The sequence below is a fragment of the Odocoileus virginianus genome, chromosome 3 (genome assembly GCF_023699985.2).
Source record: "Odocoileus virginianus isolate 20LAN1187 ecotype Illinois chromosome 3, Ovbor_1.2, whole genome shotgun sequence".
In the NCBI taxonomy this organism is placed as follows: domain Eukaryota; kingdom Metazoa; phylum Chordata; class Mammalia; order Artiodactyla; family Cervidae; genus Odocoileus; species Odocoileus virginianus.
Window position 1 is genome coordinate 61760203 of NC_069676.1, and position 15994 is coordinate 61776196.

The following is a 15994-nucleotide window of genomic DNA, read 5'->3' on the forward strand; positions in this document are numbered from 1 at the left end:
TGCCCTTGGTCCCACAGCTCTTGGGTGGTAACACAGTGAACAGACCATGTCTTCCTGGCCCCACGCACAGTATCTTAACCTCTGGACCACACTGTAGAGCCTCTTCACTGAGTCTTACTCATGGGTTTGTGAGACACAGAAGTGGAGCCACAAATGAAATCCAAGAAGAATTTGTCCTCCAGCCAATGGTCTTACACTTATTCTTTGCATCAGAGCTTTTACCACTTGCAGTAAAATCAAGCAAAGCCCTTTCCTTTTCTCACCTTCTAGTAGGGGCACTAACAAGTAGTGAAGAGGAGCCTAATAATAAATAATATTATTTTTATCCAGAATTATCCAGAATAATCAAAACTTGAGTTTCTTGTGCCCCATTTTAATACTGCACCCCTAATTACCTGGCATATGTGTATATGTGTGCGTGTATATATACTCAAACATACACACATCTTACATTCAGTTCTTATTACCTCTAATTCTTCCCTCACTCGTGACATACACTCATTCTCAGGGGGCCCTTTAATTTTCCTTCTTTGATCTTATCACAGCAGAATTAAAATACCAATAAGTATAACATGTGAGCATTGTATGTATAAACATGGACCTGTCGTGTGTTTATCCTACTGGACTCCACATTCTGAGAGCTGGGTCCACCCGGTCAGTCTTGTTCACCACACATTCTCAGCTCCTTAGGCATACAGTAGGTGCTTAATACATGTTTGACGAGTGAATTATCAGAGCTCCTTTCTCTGTCCCTTAACACTTCTGCCATGGTTACAGTAGTGTCTTTATATGAGATGTATTTATGTCCCTGAAGTGAGGTCTGTGAGGCCTCCTGCAGGTGGGTCTGCGTGTCTCTGTAGCACCGTTCTTTAGCAATAGTTGCAGCTTTGCTCCTGGCCCTGGCACTTACTCGGTCTGTGACCTTTACCTGGTCACTCAACCTCTCTGCTTCAGTTGCCTCATCAGTGAAATGGAACCTGCCTCTTAGGTGGTCATGCCTATTAAATGGGTTAATATATGTGAGGTGGTTAGGACAGTACATGGCACTAAGTGAACATCAGAAATAAACATTTAACCCTGGCATCATCATTATTGTTGTTAACATTGTTTATGACTGGTTTGTCAGAGGGGGAGTCAGGGACAAATGTATAGACGTCAAGGTCCGGTCTCCCCCTTTCCATGGGTGAAAGGGCTTTGCAAATTGTAAAACACTAAACAAATGTGCTATTGTCCCACCTTCAGCCTAAATTGTCTTCCCATCTATTCACTGTTTTAAGAACCACGTCTATGGGCCAGAGCCATGTATTATCTCACTTTTCCTTCATGACAGCCTCTGAGGGAGAAGGCCCTGGCTTGGAGCACGTGCTTCTGTGTAAGGAGGGGCCCAGGGGTGCCTCAGGGAGCACTGTGAGGGCTGTGGAGAACCTGGCCGGTGCAGGTGGGGTCCACATAGCTCTCCTAGCAGGGTCTGTCCTTGATTTGTGAAAAACCGTTCGCTAAGAGGAGCTCCACTGCTTAGAGATGTGTGAAAATCACAGCGTAACTCAGCCTTTGCTTGTGCAGATGGGAGGCTGTCCTGGAGCCGTGGACCGAGCTCACCGAGAGCATGTGGCCGCTGGCTGCAGAGGAGGGATGAGCACCTAGCTTCCCCATACAGCCTCATCCCCCTCGCCTCAGCTTCTATGTGAAACGAACTTGGGAAAGAAAAGGTAAATTTTATAAGGCTGGCATTCACCAAGTGCATCTGTTTCTCCAGAGACCAAAAGTATCAGTTGAATGCAGTACCATTCCCAAAGCCTAGTAAGGGAGAGATGAGCACTGTCCCGTGTCACAGATGGGAATGAGAACCGAGGCCCCTTGATTGGTGCCCTTTTTTCTCAGTGACTTGGGCACAGAACCCAGAAGAGAACTCTTGCCTCCCGCCCCTCAGTCCTGCACATTGGCTGTCAGATTTCGCAACCTCCATTCTTCAGAAAAGCAATAATTCTTCTTATTTTAAGAAGAAATTCTCAAGGCAGCTTGGGAAGAAAACTTACTCAGCAGTGATTGTTTCAAAAATGAGATTTGGGAGAAACAATTTCAGCATTATAGAGAAGCCTGTCTAAAGTACGGCAAATATGGGCCATCGTGAAAGACAGATTTCTCTGGGCCACGTGAGCAGAGGCAGTTCTTTAGAGTTGAAATTCATAGATGCTAACTACGGGCTCGATTGGCACTGCCTGGCAGAAGGCATTTTCCTCTGAAATGAGCCTCTTCCAGGATCCTCAGGGCAACTAATTGTAATTCAGCTGAGGGTCGAGACCTTGGGTAGGAGACAAAATTGGAGCAGATGAATTCTTGAAATAAGATCCAGAGCTTTGTGCAGGGAGCACTGGGGACTAGAGCAAAGGCAGACTGGAATCATCCCAGCCTTGCTTGCAAATAGAGTGCTGTGGAGTTTACAGGGGGCTCCAGAAGCTTCTCTAATGTGGGTGCTTCCTTGAGGATTAGGAGGACACAGAGGTGCTTTTTCTCTAGTGGGAGAGAGAGATGAGGCGGGAGGATGGCAGGCCTGCCTCCAGATTGCACTGCCTGCATAGGAAATCTTTATTTGGAAAAACAAAAAGGGTCTTTGTTCATTTTTTCCCTTCTATTCTCCTTCCCCTTCTCATTTCCAAACAGTATCGGTTTTCCAAAAAAAATAGCATATGTAGTCATGGAAGGCATTATTGTCTTTGGATGAACTGTGGGCCTCCTGGAATGATGAAGTGCAGAAACAAAAGTCTGTGATACAGTCTCATTGACATCATCTCCCCCAGCTCAGCTCCCCAGCAGCAAACAAAAACATACACAGTACAGGGTTCCCTCGGAGGAGGTTCTTAAGCATTTGCAGAACTGTTGACGGCTTGTTGGTAGTGATTGGTGCTGGAGGGCATATGGACATTGCGGGGCCCATTAGTGCGTGTGGTCGAGACTCTCAAAATTGAGACCAGGGTCCAAGGTCTTCTTTCCACCATGAGCTTTTTAACTCTTCCCTGTGCTGTCACACCGGGCCAGCCCTGTTGTGATACACATAAGGAGATCCACTTGCACTGACCTGATTTGCCCTGCAGTGTCTCACTCTTGACACAGGCCCATGAGCGTCTGTCTGTTCCTCATTTCTTGTCATCTCTCTCGCAGCCCTGGTTTGTTTCCAGGACCACCACAACCTTCAGGATGGCCATTCCCCACTTTCACTGTATTGTTCAGGTTCTTTTCACCTTGAGTTTTCTGCTGCTCATTTTGTTGTTTCTGTACAGTTGTCCTGATCTCATTCATATTCATATATTCAGAAAATTCATGAAATGACTCTATGCCTGTCACTGCAGTAGGTGCTGGGGCTACAATGAGAAGGAAATAGACATCTCTTCTAAGGATCACACCCAGCAGGGCAGACAGACAGGGTAAGGGGCAATCATAAGATCATGGAACATGTGCCCCTTGCTGGAGGTCCAGGCGCTGTTGAACATGGAGAAGATCAGAGAAGAATTCCTGGAGAAAATCCCAGCTAAACTCGATCCTAAGGGATGAGTAAATACTGCCCAGGGTAGGGGAGCGAGGAGAATGTTCCAGGCAGAGGGAGCAGCGTGAGCACAGGCTAGAAGTCAAGGTGGAAACGTGGAAAGTGCAGAAAGAGCCGTCTGTCACCTCCTCACCTGGAGGCAATTACTGTTAACACTTAGGCTTCTCCAGTGGTTATTTTTAAATAGGCCTTATTTTTTAGAGCAACTTTAGGTTCACATCAAACTTAAGCTGAAAGCACAGAGAGCTCCCATCCACCCTTCCACCTACTGCACACATACCCCCCACACCCACACCCTGCTCAGTGTCCTACACCTGCATCAGAGGGGTAGATTTGTTCCGATGGATGGGCTGTATCAACGCATCATTATCACCCAAAACCCATAGTTTATATTAAGGTGCATTCTTGGTATTATATATTCTGTGGGTTTGGATAAATGTATAATGACGTATATCTACCATTAGAACATCATACAGAGTAGTTCACTGCCCTAAAAATCCTCTGTGCTCTGCCTTTTCATCTCTCCCTCCCTCCTAACCCCTGGCACCCAGTAACCTTTTTACTGTCCCCATAGTTTTGCCTTTTCTAGAATGTCTAATGTAATTGGAATCATACAGTATGCAGTCTGTTCAGATTAGTTTCTTTGACTTAGTAATATGCATTTAATGTCCCCCCGTCTTTTTATACCCTGTAGCTCATTTCTTTTTAGTGCTGAATAATAGTCTATTGTCTGAATGTACCACCATTTATTTATCCATTCACCTACTGAAGGGCATCTTGGTAGCTTCCAAGTTTGGTCAGTTATGAATTGTTGTTGTTGTTGTTGTTTAGTCGCTTGGTCATGTCCAACTCTTTGCACCCATAAACTGCAGCACGCCAGGCTTCCCTATCCTTCACCATCTCCCAGAGCTTGCTCAAACTTGTGTCCATTGAGTTGGTGATGCCATCCAGCCATCTCATCCTGTGTCATCCCCTTCTCCTCCTGCCTTCAGTCTTTCACAGCATCAGGGTCTTTTCTAATGATTTGGCTCTTGGTATCAGGTGTCCAAAGCATTGGAGCTTCAGCATCAATCCTTCCAATGAATATTCAGGGCTGATTTCCTTTAGGATTGACTAGTTTGATCTCCTTGAGTCCAAGAAACTCTCAAGAGTCTTCTTCAACACCACAGTTCAAAGCATCAATTCTTCAGCACTCGGCCTTCTTTATGGTTCAGCTCTCACATCCCCACTTGACTACTGGAAAAACCATAGCTTTGACAATGCAGACCTTTGTGGACAAAGTAATGTCTCAGCTTTTTAATATGCTATCTAGGATTGTCATGGCTTTTCTTCCAAGGAGCAAGCATCTTTTAATTTCATGGCTGCAGTCACCATATTCAGTGATTTTGGAGTCCAAGAAAATAAAGTCTGTCACTGTTTCCATTGTTTCCCCATCTATTTGCCATGAAGTGATGGGGCCAGATGGATGATCTTCGTTTTTTGAATGTTGAGTTTTAAGCCAGCTTTTTCACTCTGCTCTTTCACCTTCATCAAGAGGCTCTTTAGTTCCTCTTTACTTTCTGCCATAAGGGTGCCATCATCTGCATATCTGAGGTTGTTGATATTTCTCCCGGCAGTCTTGATTCCAGCTTTAGCTTCATCTAGCCTGGCATTTTGCATGACGTACTCTGCATACAAGTTAAGTGAACAGGGTGACAATATAGAGCCTTGACATACTCCTTTCCCAATTTTGAGCCAGTGCATTGTTCCATGTCCAGTTCTAACTGTTGCTTCTTGACCTGCATTCAGGTTTTGCAGGAGGCAGGTAGGTAAACATCATTGTACAGGTTTTTTGTGTGTACTTAAGTTTTCAGCTTACTTGGTTAAATACCAAGGAAGGTGATTGCTGGATCATACGGTAAGAATATGTTTACTGTAGGAAACTGCCAAACTGTCTTCAGGGTGCATTCCCACAACAGTGAGCGTGAGTTCTTGTTGCCACACCCTTGTCCACGTTTGGTGTTGCCAGTGTGTTGGATTTTTGCCAGTCTCCCAGGTGTGTAGTGGTTTCTTACTGTTTGGATCTGCACTTCCTTGTGACACTTGCTATTGAACATATAATCTGTCATCTGAATGTCTTCTTTGGTTCCCAGTTTCTGTTCAGTTCCATTTTCTTTTTCATACCCTCCCAACACCCCCACCCCACCTTCTTGCAGCCCCTCTGAAGTAATCCATGTCAATAAGTGTGGTGTGCATCCTTCTGGACCACTCTGCTTCATCATACTAACATGTAGTAACAAAAACAAATATTTACTGAGCATTTGTGCTCAGTGCATTCACCTATTCATCACTTCAGCACTAGTGTGGCTTCTGTCATTCCCAGTGAGAAAGCTACTGAACTCCATGATCTTAAAACCTCCTTTTTCTACTTAAAATAGGTAATATTTTATCCCCATTTTGCAGATGCGAAAATTGAGACACAGGGAGGTTAAGTAAATGGCCAGTCTGCTTAGATCAATGAGGCAGAGCTGTAATTTAAAACCATGCATCCTGGGAGGAAGAGAATGGGTACATGTATGTGTATGGCTGAGTTCCCTTAGTCTCCACCTGAAACTGTCTCCACATTGTTGAATGCCTATACTTCAATATAAGATAAAAAGTTAAAAATTTTTAAAAAGGCATCTAAATAAAAAGGAAGAAGTTAAAAAAATTTTTTTTAAAAACCATGCATTCTGACTTTAGAACTTTTGCCCCTAATCTTCACTGGTTTCTTCTCTTCCCCTTTTAATGGAATCAAACTGTACACATTGCTCTTCTTTTTGCCCCCATTAATGTATCACAGATATCCCTCATGCCAACAGCTATAGTGCTAACTCATCTGTTTTCTACTTGCTAGACAATAATAATCCACAATGTGAAACTACATTTAGTTCCTTTACATCACGCTTTATGTAGTGGACATACAGTCATGTTTCACTTTGTATCCAGGTTTCTTCCACTCAATTTTCTACAGTCATTTCCCATTGTCATTATAAAATGACTGTCACATCTCTCCTCCTCTGAGTCAGTTGTGAGATAGAGACAGGGTTCACGTAGCCCCAGAGTATCAGGTGCACTGTTGGGAGAAGCTGATCCAGAGGGCACACATGGATCCGTCTCCACCATGTTCCTCCTGAGCTGGCTGATGCAGGGACAGGCTGAGCGGCAAGGAGCTGCAGGCCTCCCTGGCAGAGCAGCCGGTAGCTGTGAGCTTGCCACAGAGGGAAGCATAAATTAACAGGACCTGTGGGGCAGCATAAGAGTTCGTACTTCGGCCTGCCCCATGTCCCCTCTCCTGGCCACCCTAGAAGTGAAATATTGGGAAGCAGTTCCATCTTACAGATGACAAAACTGAGGCTTTGAGAGATTGGTGGGAGGTGCCCTAGACTGCTTACCTGCCCTTAGAGGACTCTCCTCCTGGCTGCTCATCCCATTTCACAGGAGGTATCCATCTTTCCCACAATGGACTCTGTAACCTTTAGAATCACACTTCTCGTGTATTAGTCTCTAGGGTGTCTTACCACTAAGAAAATCCACAGGTTTCTTATCCTCTTCTCCTTTCATATAACATCTTGAATGCTTCTCTCTCAGACTCCAAAGGAGAAAACTGCTAAGAAGATTAAAGCTGTTAGAGAGTATCAATTATTTTTTAATGAGGGAAATCGATAAATCTTTTGGTGGCTATCTGGCAAGAACACAGCATGCAAGAGTTGATATGTTTATGGGATATTTTGTGCATCTTAAAAAAAATACACAGGATTTTATGAATCAAGCACTGTATAAATGATTTACTGGGATAGCAAAAAAAAAAAAATCAAATAAATACCTCTGCTTGCCTCTGAAGCATCAAAAGCTCTGATGTTTGGTAAAGAATGGTTCCTGTAGTGGAAAATAGCTACATTATATTTTCAGAAAGGTGATGCTTCTATTGAGGTGGGCAAGCCTTCTACATTTAAAAAACTCGCCCCTGCAAAACTGTGCAAAATTGCTGATATTCTCCTGATTCTCTTGTGAGGATTAACGTCTAACCTTTTCCACTGTTTTGGTGTTCCCTTAAAAACGTAATGGGGGAGAAGCAAAACCCAACGAAGCAGGTGATTGGAGGTCCTTGGAATAAGATCTCCAAGGAGAGAGCCACAGAGCTGCCCCCCCCCCCCAACTTCTGTCATAGTCTGTCTTCAGAAAGCCTCTGAGCCTCTCCACCAGCTTAGGTCTGACATGAATTGTTATTTGCTCAGGGTCTAAAGGGAGATGAGATTTGAGGCTGAAATAAAAGTAAGAGGTTCCTTAGTACCTAACTTCATCAAGTGCAAACCAACCAACTTTTCCTGTCAGCTTCTTTCAACTCAGTAAGTTGGGGGCTGAAAGGGCTGGTTTTGTCTGCCTTATAAAGGGGAAGAAGCAATAGCATCAATAGTAACAATGCTGCTTACACCTGGACAGCACTCACTATGTGCCAGACACTGTGGTAAGCAATTTAAACATAGTATGCCTAATTTTGGGGGCAGCCTCTTAGAAGCCAACATTTATTGCCTAATGGGAAAATTCAGCTTTAGTAGAAAATTTAAATCCAAGTACAAGGAGTTCACCTCCTCTCCATATCCCACCCCCTAAATAAAACAACTTTTAGGTAAAATCAACATCTTCTTGGTGAAGATATGAAGTACTCAGTCATGACATTTGATACACATTCATATGTCTAAGAAGTATGTTCTGTTTTCATTCACAATAAATGTAACTGGACAGGTCTGATATGCAGCTCAAGTTCCTCTGCTTGCTACTCAAAAGGTCAACATGCAGGAGACAAGTGATGGTAGAAAAAGAAAAATTGCTTTATTCAGGAGGCCAGCAACCTGAGAAGGTGATAGACTAATGTCCTAAGACTACCTTCAAGTTGATGGTTATGAGATAAAAGTTTTGAAAGCAGTGTGTGAGCGGGAACTGCAGGGTACACGGTCAGCTCATGGTCAGCTCATGCACAATTCTCAGATGGGTTGGCATCAAGATGAAGCTTCAAGCATCACACCTCTTCTGGTTTCAACCAGTCTGGTTGCGCTTGCAGTCAGCCGTCTTCTGGTGGGGATCTGCCGCCTGGAAAAACAACTTAGGAATCTGTGTCAGGTGTTTATCTATATCTTTCAGGGAACTGGGAGTTCAGTGACTCTGTGGTTGGTTTATACTCTAAAGTGTTATCAGTTTCTTGGCCCAGCAAGTATTCTTACTTTCTACATCTTCATAAATCCTAATCATTAACTCCTGAACCAGCCTTTTGGGACTCAGGGGAAGCCTGGGAGACTATAACATTTCTACATATAAGAGGCAGGTGGAGGACATGGTGGGGGTGTGGGGGTATGTCCTGGGAAGGCCCCATAGGGTCCTGCTTGGTTCCAAAATACTAGCCAGCTCCTCTAGATAATATTGATTCTAGCAGGTTAATGAAGCAAATCAGCCAAAAAGTTAGCATTAACTCTAACCTGCTGCCCAACACCAGACCCGTGGCCAGCAGTGAAATAGATTCATTGCCAGAAGATACTTAAAGCAGTTCTTCCCAACTTCCTTGCAGAACTTACAGCCCCCAAAAGGTTCAGTCACGTCTTTATCAGGCAGTCACAGCTCCAGAGCCAATTTTGGTTTGATTTGAATCCAGAGGCACCTTCAGATCTGTAAACACCGGAGGCTTAAAATGTTACCAATTTTCGTAGCCCAAAATAGGCAGTGCTTGACAGTTCTGAAGATCAGGAAGGCCAGATCCACACATTTATATGTCTCTTATTTATTCCAAAAATTAAAAGATGATTGCAGCGCTGTCAATCAATATCGTGTTCGTGGGCATTGAAGGCTTCATTTCTCTTTTTTCTCTTTTTATTCTCCTGCTTTCCTATCTCAAATAGAAGAGTCTCATGAAAATGTAATTTTCGCATGATTGTATAGAATAAAGAAACAGGCATAGGAAAACCATAGTAACATTCTTTCCTCTTGTGCTATTTAGGGATGTTGATTCCTGTAAAGTATTAACAGATGCAGACTGCCTTTTTCAACCTTTGGGATCCTTGTATATACTCAGGTTCTTTCCTTGAAAGACCAAACTACTTGCTCCTCCCAGAATGGTAAAAAGAAATAATTTTATTTGTTTGCTTTGTAAATGCAGACCTCTTCAGAGATGCCCACATTGTTTATGAGCAGCCAGGAATCTCAAAACAACTAATAACTCCTACTGTCTATTGGAGTCCTCTGTTGTTGTGCCTGTTAATGAATGGAATTTATTGGGCATTGCTAATAATATGTAGTGAGGATGAAAACAGGTGGAATTATAAGGTTGTTTTCTGCCCAGTCTTCTCAGAAACTTTTAATTTTTTTCCCCCATGTGCCATCATAATATATGGTCTAGAATATTTTAAATAATAACTGCACTCCAGTCTCTGCTAATGGAAAACTCAAACTTCCAGTTGCCTTCCCAGAAACCTCCACAGCGGCCAGATTTGTTTTAACTAGGCGAGAGGAAAGACCAGCCCTGACCTTTCCCAGAAAACATGTTTCTGCTGCCTTATGACAGAAGAAGGGGTACTTTAGCTCATGAGTGAATGAAGATGACCTATAAATAAGCCTTCCTCCTAAGCAGAGTTGACTCCCAGTATTCTCTGTTGTAGACACAGACCCTGTCTTTCTGGCCTTTCGAGCTGAAGGAAGGTGGGGGTGTAGTCAGTTTGGTGGACTGCTCTTTGCCTACTGTTCATTCCTTGTAATCCTGAGGGACAGTCAGTCAGTAACACCACCCAGCCGTGCTGAGGGCTCTAATCCACCTGGCCAGTGCTGTCCCATCCCCATGGCCACAGTGATTCATCCAGGGTGCCGGCCTGTGGCGCCAGCTGAGCCCCATTCCACCCCTGTCCTTTTCCCTCCCATGAACCAGTACACTGTCTTCTTGTGTGAACTAGCTGGGCCTGGGTTTCCATCACCCCCAACCCCAAGGCCGTAACTACCATCCTCCCTTTCATGGGTCAGGTCAGGATTAAGTGAGATAATGCGGGGCCCAGCACATGGTCAGTGGTCAGTAATGGTCCTTGTTAGTAGTGATGCCTTTGTGGTGGTGAGGGTTACCATCGCTGTTCTCTGAAACAGGATGATGAGCCCTCAGCTACCCCCATCCACCTCACAGTCTCCCTGTAGAGATTAGATGAAATCAGAATGTGAAAGAGCCTAAAGAGCTAAAAAGTGCCATAAAGACTTCCTGGAGGATACTGGTTGCCACAGAAGGAAAGAACCCTGAGGAGAACTCTCCAGTCTGGCAGCCAATGAGGAAAGTGACCTCATAGGCAGGTAGCCCACAACTGGAGTGTGTCCCCCATGGTCTCTGGTTCCAACTAGGTTCAAGTAAGACGTCTTAACTCTTATCCCTTTTGGCACCACAATTGACCAGGGCCCACAAGCAGAGATACTGATTCTGTGGTTCTGGGGTGGGCCCAATAATCCGTGTTAATCTGCATTCTTTTTAAAACTATTTATTTATTTGTTTATGACTGCATTAGGTCTTAGTTGCAGCACTCAGGCTCAGCAGTTGTGCATTGTACGTGGGCTCAGTTGCCCCTTAGTATGTGGGATCTCAGTTCCCCAACCAGGAGTCAAACTTGCGTGCCCTGCTTTGGAAAGCAAACTCTTAACCACTGGACCACCATGGAAGTCCCCTGACCTGCATGCTTAACAGGCATCTCAGATTATTTTGATAAGTTGAAATGCTGCTCAGATTTGGAAAACACTGGAATATAGGAACAGAAGACTGTGGATCACAAATATATACTTTATGATACAGTTGGATGGTGGCATCTTTGAATGTAGACCCTGGATTGCTGTAAGTGCAGAAAAGTCGTGGCCCTTATGGGAGGAGCTAAGTTAAATGCCTTCAACCTCAGTCAGACCCTGTTTTTCAGGATGCCATTCATAAATAATTGCCTCACTGTAACAGGCCTCTGGGGATTTATAGTCCCACATTTAATTTCAACCGCTGTTCATTAATCCTGATGATCTCACTTAAATTATTAAACAGTCATATTCCAATTTCGAGGGCACTAATTATATTCTTGAGAGGCTGTTATTATCTGGATGATCACATGCACTCAGCCAATACCAGACTGCTTTCTCCCCACTCATCAGAATTTTATACTTTTTCAGGATTTTGTTAGTTGCTGAGTAGGTGTGTTTCAGATGGCAGGATCTCACTGCCTAGGAATTAGGAGATATTAGAGCAGGGATTCTCAAATTCTGGTGCACGTAAGGATCACCTGGAAAGTAGGTTTAGCATGCAGATTGCCGGGCCCTGCCCCAGTGAGAGTCCAGCTTCCCAGTTTGGGTGGAGCCTGGAATATCATATCCAGAGCATCATATCCAGCTCTCTGGGGATTATGATCCAGAAGGTCCAGGGACCACCCTGGGGAAACTAAAGCCCAGAGAGGGAATAGCTCTTGTTCAGAGCCCTGCGGCAAAGCCACAAGCTACATCTCTGGCCTGTTGTAAGGACCAAATGAGATAATAGATGGGAGAGCACTTTGGAAAGCCTTTAGCAGTCTATAAATACAAGGATGCACTATTATTTTCAAACTGGAATGGCTTTGTGACAGAAATGGCTTGGTACTTTCTCTCTAAATTACCATAATCACCTGTTTGAGGCCCCAACCAAGCCCATAACTCTAAATTCACCAGGCATGGAATAAATTCCCCCAGAAATGTCCAATAAAATGTTTTCTGATGTGAGAATGTGCTTGTGTCCTTGCCTTGGGTCCTCAGTCAGAAACTCCCTCCCTTTTCCGTGGCCGTCCTAACCAACATCTCCAGTTTGGGGGTACCTGGCAAAAGCCCTGCTTTACAACTCATAGATTTTGGTCTTTTCTGGGATGATTAAATCTTACCAGTGAACAGTTTGCCCCCAAAAGCACTTCCTCCATAGGAGCTTGCTTATAACCACTTTCATGGCTTTAGATATAGAGAATCTCAAATCAAGACACCCGGGTTTTGGTTCTTTCAGCCCAAGGTCCTCACTTCCTTATGTTGGCTGCAGTGACCTCTAAGGCCTGGTCAGCAATTCTGAAGGGCACCTCTCTGCACCTGTGTCACGTCTGTCCTGCTGTGTCACAACTAACTAGACAGCTCTTACAAAAGTGTTTCATCATGTTGAGTTACATTCATCCTCCTCGCCGCACCCATCAGTGGGGTCCACCTCTGCCCTGCTCTTCCCATGAGTCCCTCCAGGTTTCTGAAGGCCCTGTGCAAATCCCCACCCCCAGGTTCCTTCCACTGCAAAATAAATTCCTAAAAAATGCTGTAGAGTAAATTCAAGAACAGACACTCCAGTTCTATTCACATTTCAACCTTTATTTTAAAATGTTTCTTCCACACTCCCACAGATCCTGTCTCTCAGCGAGCTCTCCACGTGTAAAACCTCGAGTTCAAGCTCTGCGAGTCACACACACACACAGTCTATTGTTAAACCTGGAAAAAATCGAGCCTCACCACTGATGGAAGAGAGCCTCGCGATCCCAGGCAGCATGACTGCAGAGCCCAGGGAATCCCCGCCCTGCTTTCGGGAATCTTCACCCAGCCTGTGCATTTTAGATCCGAGAAAGGGAGGCACTCCAGGCCCTGTGGTCAGGTGACTAGTTCATGATCAAGTGCCGCTCCCAGTGTGGGAGCACCTGTTGCTGGCCTGGCACAGCCCCCAGGGCTGTCTGGCTCCTCCGGAAGTCAGCCACACAGTCAGATCCCACTAGTGCAGTCAAGTATCCGCCCCCATTTTAACATTTTGCTAATTGCTAACACAGCATGTATACTACACTCTTTCAACAGGGCTGAACAACAGTTCTAGTCATCCAACAAAGGCATTTTGCCTTATGACAATTTATTTGGATGCTCGCCAGTGTCTACAGCTAACTTAATTACACAAGCCCACCTTGGCAGTAGCAGGAATCAAATTTTATGACCACCATCTCCTCTGCAGATATAGCATAAAATTATGCATGTGCAAATTAAATTTTTCTAAAACTAGATGCAAATTTTTAAGTTGTTTGGTCTTTGAATCCTTGGGTTCTAGGTTAAGAGAACTCTTAATCCCTAGGTTAAGAGTCAGACAGTAGGGTGACATTGAACTAGTACTTAATCTCTCTGTGCCTTACTGAGTAAAACTGAGTTATTTTCTTAAAGAGTTGTGCGGTAATTGAGATGTTGCTCACAGAGCGCTTGGAACAGAGACTGGCTCAGATTAACTGTGGGTTAACTATACCATGATCATTAATCCAGATGCTGTAGCATTTCTTGATTATGAAACTCTCTGTGTTCATCTGTTCCTTCTTTTCTTTCATCTCCCTTTGTATCTGCAGCTTAAGGACCCTAAAACTTAAACTGTCATTATTAATATTAATAATAATGTTTGAAAACAATAATAAATCCAGTGTTTATTGACATTTCTTATATGCCAGAAAGTGCTAATTCATGATCTTGCTGAGTCCTAGGAAATTGGCATTATTGTCCTGATATTACAGATGATGAAACTGAGAATTAGACAAATTCAGTTCATACAGCAAGCAAGCCGCAGAGTCAGGGTCCAAACTCAGGTACATTTGGATCCAGAGTACTATATTATTATGTGTTATCACCTCTGTGATGGTAGGAATAACATGGAAGGATTTCATGCTGTGTATTTTCCTATTTTACTTATCGATTCATTCACTCTTGACTCCCTAACTTTGAAAATCAGGGGGCAGGTTGACCTGGGATGGAATATCCACCTATCAGGAAAATGAATGAGAAACGGGACATTTTTCTGCCTTAATTCCCACATTTGATTTGCTGAGGAATTTTCCCCCTCTAAAGGAAAGTGTGATTTTCTTTCCATTCAACCTTCATGCTGCTGGAAAGTTTTAAATTATTCAAGACATTGAAGGTTTATTATCTGCTGCAAGGCTGTAATGTAATTGCAAGGTATCATTTAAAGAGCTGTCTGTCTGTGTGAACCACCTTGTTCTGAATACCTGCTCCTGCATAGAGCAAGAAGATATATATTTAAGAGTGGTGGTTTATAACTGCCTTAGATCAACCCTATTATTCTTCCTTGACGTCTAAGCCTGAAAATAAATGTCTGGTGATGCACGGAACATTAAAATCACTTGTGTATCATCAGTGGTTTATTTCTCTTCTATCATTTGCATCTTGATGGACAGCCATGTGTTTGAGGGATTTCATTTTCATTAGTCTTTGATCACATTGCCCATGTATAATGCCAGTTTGGATATTAACCACCCCAATTAGAGAATGCCTTTCAAGTATTGTATCACCCCCAATCATGCTATTCACACCATGTTCATCATAAAGATATAAATGCCAACTCCCATCTTATTATTTCTTTTGACACCTGTTTCCATATAGAGAGGTGGCCTTTCCCAGTGTTAATCATGAGTAACAAAGAAAATACCTTCGTGTGGGGGTGGGTGGGGAAGATTTTTCCTCCATAAATGTCTCATCAATTTAGTGGCGTTATGGAGTAAAAAGTTCATCAAGTGACTTTTCCAGGTATTGATATGGAACAAATAGACCAGTCTTGGTTCCAGCCCTGCCAGTAAATAATAGCTTTGTGACCTTGAGCAAATTACATCATCTCTTTGGGCTTCAGTGTCTGCATCTATAAAGTATGGATGACTTCTCACATCCTGGCAAGCTTTAAATCCTAGAACTTTAGAATGACTTTTTTCACCCCTTCCAGAGAGTTTAGAGTTAGGATTTGATGCCTGATAGTTGTCTTAATGAGTATCAGCTATTAGATACAGCATTACCCTGAAGAACAACTGAGGTCTATTTGCCCTTGCACAAAGTGACCCTGTGGCTCTGTTTTCAGAAACCCAGGTTTGGTATTTATATTTTTTTGTAAGTCTTCTCAGTTGCTGCATGACTCTTAGATGATATTTACTTCTTGTCATCTCCACTGTGTCTGTCCCTAGGAGTCTCTTCCCCTTTTAATGTGCTGTCTCAAATCAGCTTTGGAATAAAAAATCAATTTATTAAAGTTATTAGAATTTTATCTAAAATGGGGGTTAAATAGGTCCTAGGTGGGGGTAACTCAAGGCTCTCACCTAAGCCATGATCCATGGGTGCCAGGTTTAGTAGCCTCAGAGAGGGCCACTTAAATTCATATTTAATTCTAAATGGGAGTAATCAGGGAGGGCTTCCTAGAGGAGGGGGCATTGCCTAATGAAGGGGGTGTCCTGGTCGGAGGGGACTGCATAAGCCAAAACACAGAGGCAAGATCGTCTGTCAGCAATAGACTGATAGTAGTGATTGTGAGGAGACTGCCCTCTGAGTGAACGGCCTTTGTGATTCTCTGCTGAGTCAGGAGCTCAGCATTTCCCAGTCCCCACTGGGACATAATCTGACAAAGGGTTCCATGTAGGAAATGCA

At 43.6% G+C, this 15994-nt stretch overlaps 1 protein-coding gene across 3 annotated transcripts in view; it reads left to right on the forward strand.

The window, feature by feature from the left end:
• The window catches only part of GALNT10 (polypeptide N-acetylgalactosaminyltransferase 10), a 215203-nt gene that overhangs the window by 123113 nt on the left and 76096 nt on the right, over positions 1-15994 (forward strand). The gene's annotated exons all lie outside the window — the stretch shown is intronic.